Source organism: Tupaia chinensis, unplaced genomic scaffold (assembly GCF_000334495.1).
Source record: "Tupaia chinensis unplaced genomic scaffold, TupChi_1.0 Scaffold144031_1, whole genome shotgun sequence".
NCBI classification, from domain to species: Eukaryota; Metazoa; Chordata; class Mammalia; order Scandentia; family Tupaiidae; genus Tupaia; species Tupaia belangeri.
The window spans coordinates 405,672-410,025 of NW_006203883.1; positions in this window are offsets into that span (position 1 = coordinate 405,672).

A 4,354-nucleotide genomic window follows, 5' to 3' on the forward strand; every position below is an offset into this window, starting at 1 on the left:
AACAAGGGTAGAAATATGCAAATAAATGCGCGCGGCCGGCCGGGATCCGGGAGGGGCGGGTCGATCCCGGGGCGAGGGGGAGGGGCCGAGGCCGTGGGGAAGGGAGCCTGAGACTAGAGCTGGTGACAACGGCCTCAGAGTCGTTCCCCCGGCAGGTGGAGAGAAGAGGGCGGGGCGCGACGGAGATCCACGCTGGCGGAGAGAACTATGACAGCACCTCTAGATTCTTGGCCCTGGCGGATGACGTGGCACCATTTCGAATGGGGTTTTTAAACACCTGGCTTTGTTTGACTAAAAGCAGGAAAGAAAAGAAGCAATGCGTGAAAGGATGTGAGAGATTCAAAAGAGAGAATGAAGTGGGAAGAAATGAAAGGAAGGAAATAAGTGCGAATAAAATCTCTCCTCTCAGAAAATAGGTAAGGAACATGACCTATATTTTGCAACTTGTGTTGGATCAGACTTACCCTGCAGGGATTTGCAGACTATTAATAAATTTAGGAGGACACGCGTGCAAAAGAAAATTAAAAGAGATTACTTTTGCGTTCTAGTCCTGAATAAATAAGCTTATTTTTGCACAGTCAGGAACTGTGAAAATCTTTAAATAACAGTTCTCACCTCAGTTCATTCATTACCACTTTATTGCTTGCTGGCTATAGAAATATATTTTCTATCTGCTATTCCTCACCTATAAATTGGGATATTAAATATCTAGCAAGCACTTTTTGCATAGTGTTAGACACAGGGTAAGGGTTCCATTAACGCCGGCCATAAAATAGTATTAGTAGATGTAACATTGCTTAAGCCTTTCCTGTGTTCCAGGAACTAAGCTAAGCCAAAGTTGGGTTATTTCTTAGTAACTTCTACCAGAAAAGGTTTATAACGAGATTTTTAAGTTTACAATATGTATATGAAACTCAAGATTCATGTTAAGTAAATTATAAGACTGCAAGTGCAAAATATGTATCATGGTAGCTGATTAAAATAAGTTATCTTCGGTACCAGTGGATGGTGTAATGGTTACATTGCTGGACTCCTATCTAGTTGACCACAGTTCGAGTTCTGGACCCTGCAACTTAAAAAAACTCAAACCAGGGACCAGCGGTTAGGGTAATGGCTACGTTGCTGGACTCCCACTTGGTCAACCGCGGTTCGCGTCCCAGGCCCCACCGCTTAAATTCGCAACCGGCGTGTGTGCGTGTGTGACCAAGATCCCGAGAGGAGAATGAAGGAGAATGAAGGAGAAGGGATTGCGGCGTGGCCATCCCCCCTGGGGGGTGATCTCTCACTTTCTGTCTCTCTGTCTCTGTCTGTCTGTCTGGCGAGCGCACGTGCCCTATAGCAAAAACCTAAAAAAAACCTCAAAAAAAAAAAAAAAAAAAAAAAAAAGTCAAACCAGGCAGCAGGTGGTGGGGTGGTCAGGGCCACTGGACTCCCACTGGCCAACCACTCACTGTTTAAGTCCCAGACCTGGCTGCTTTCTCACTTTCCCTCTGTCTCTCTCTCTCCTTCTCTCTCTTTCTGTCCCTCTCTGGTCAAATTAAGATGAAATAAATTAAAATTAAATTGAAAAAATTATTTTAATTAAAAAAAATTTTTTGAGAGGTTTTTCGTTATACGGTACATGCGCTCGCCAGACAGACAGAGAGAGAGAGACATAGAGACAGAAAGCGAGAAATCACCCCCCAGGGGGGATGGTCACACCGCAATCCCTTCTCCTCCATTCTCCTCTCAGGATCTTGGGCACGCACACACACGCGCCCGGCGTGAGTTTTAAGCCACCGGGTCCGGGACACGAACCACGGTCGACTACGTGGGAATCCAGCAACAACCATTACGCTAACTGCTGGTTCCAAGAAAAGAATTATTTGATTTAACTTTATTTATTTACTGATTTTTTATTTTGACCAGAGAGGGACAGAATGAGAGAGAGAAAGTGAGAAAGCAAGCTGCCACGTCCAGGACTTGAACCGTGGTCAGCCATGTGGGAGTCCAGCACCCTTAACCACCATGCAATCTTCTGGCCCCTAAAGAAAACAATTCTTAAAAGTAAAAATATCCTCACACCGGATGCCTATGCATACAGACCAAAGATCCCAAGAGGAGACTAGCAGCTCAGCCATCCCCTCAGTGGGTGATTTCTTGCTTTCTGTCTGTGAACATCTCTCTGGTGATGTAACCTACAGCAAAAATCTCTCACTCAAAAAAAAAAAAAAAAAAAAAATAAGGTTCTCTTCTTAGAATTCCTTGTTCTCTCTTCCAGCCTCTTCTTACCTCTTCCTACTCCACTATATCAACACGCCTTCACTGGTTCTTTAGCTTTTTTATTCCACATTAACCTTTTATATATATCCAGAAATATTCCAAAAATTAATCTGGAAAATGATCCTCAAACTGAACAATACTTTGATGTTCATCTTTCCTTTTAAAAGCCAGAGGTTTACTAAAAGAGAGGGATTCGAGGGAAAATCTATTCATCCTCTTCCTATTCCTGGATAGCACTTGCACTACCGCTGCTTTTCTCATTACTCAACCACCTGTGACAACTCTCGCTTTGCCTTCAGAAAACTTCTCACTATCTGGGCCAGCCTGTGGCCCCGTAGTTAGGTGAACTGGATCCCACATGGCCAACTGTGCAGCTGTAGTCCCTGACCCGGTGGTTTAAGAAACACATCAGGCTCATATCTGTGTATGCCTAAAACCTCAATAAAGAGGGAGAGATGAAAGAGAAGGGATTGCAGTGTGACCATTCCCTATAGGGAGTGATTTCTCTCTCTCTTTCCCCTTCCCTCCCTCCCTCCAGCAAGCATAAGCTCCTGCTAGCAAATTTTAAAAAATAAAAGAGAATACCCCTTGCTATATCCCTGTGGGTTGACTCACCTTCTTCTCAGAGTTGAATCACCTTTTCTTAGAGAAATATCACCTGTCAGTCAAGGACCCAGCAGGAAGGAGATGGCTCATTCAAACAGCAGAATTGAGAAGATTTAAATAAAGGGGCTATTTTCAAGCCTGTAGGTTAAAGGAAGCCAGCAAAGGAGAGTGATGCAGCTGAAGGTGTCAAGAGCAAGATGTTGTAATACCCCAGAGTGTGAGGGCCAATTCATGGGCATGGTTGCATGGGGCAGGAGGGGCTGTGGCCTTTGACAGAGGAAATAGGAACTACTGTGACTGGGAAAGAAAACAAGAGGACTTCGCGGGATTTCTCCTGAATGAGAAATTTTCAAAAGACCATTTGTTCCCACCCTAGTAAGAGGGGACTAGATAAGCTACAAAAATTGTAGATTTCTGGGACCAGCAGTTAGCGTAATGGCTATGTCGCTGGACTCCCATGTAGTCGCCCGCAGTTCGAGTTCCGGACCCGTCGGCTTAAACTCACACCGGGCACGTGTGTGTGTGTGCCCAAGATCTCTAGAGGAGAATGGAGGAGAAGGGATTGCGGAGTGACCATCCCCTCTGGGGGGTGATTTCTCGCTTTCTGTCTCTCTGTCTCTCTGGCGAGCGCACACGCCCTGTAGCCAAATGAAAAACCTCTCCCCTCCCCCCAAAAATTATAGATTTCAAAAAGACTATCAGCGAAATGAAAAGCTAAAGAAATCTAATTAAATCCTAGAAAGTGATGGGACATTCTTAGGAAGAAAGAAACTCACAGTTGCTTTAAAAATATTCATTTATTTATTTATTTATTTATCATGATTTTCAAGCAACCGGGTCTGGGACTCAAACCACAAACAGCCATGTGGAATCCAGAGGCTTGCCTGGAGCCTTCTGTAGCTAGAAGACTGTGTCATAGAAAGGGATAAGGAGATGGGGCTGGCAGGTGGTGTGGTGGTTAAGGGTGCTGGACTCCCACATGGCTGACTACGGTTTGAGTCCTGGACCTGGCAGTTTGCTTTCTCACTTTCCCTCTCTCTCTTTCTCTCATTCTGTCCCTTTCTGATCAAATAAAAATAAATAAATACATACATACATACATATGGTTAAATAAAAATAATTCTTTTTTAAAAAATAATTAAGGGATAAGGAGAAATTAGCTGAGATTTTAACCATCTCGTAAGGCCTGTGTGTGGACTAGTTCGTAATCCAAGGAGCCCAGCCTCCGAGCAAGTCTAAGACTACTTGCCCGCTCTAACCCATGGGTCTTCACTTAGAACAGGGGTTACAAACCACAAAGGCAAGAGAGATTCTCTCTCTCCAACTGTCTCAAAGTACACAGGCCATCCCCAAAGACAAAACAGTTACTAAAAATGGGTCAAGAAAGATGAGAAAAGTCTCCACCAACAATCTGGGTCTTCACCTAATCCAAGGCAGTGGCTGATAATGGGTAAGGGAGAAGCAAAGGAGAGAGATTTCTTTTTCT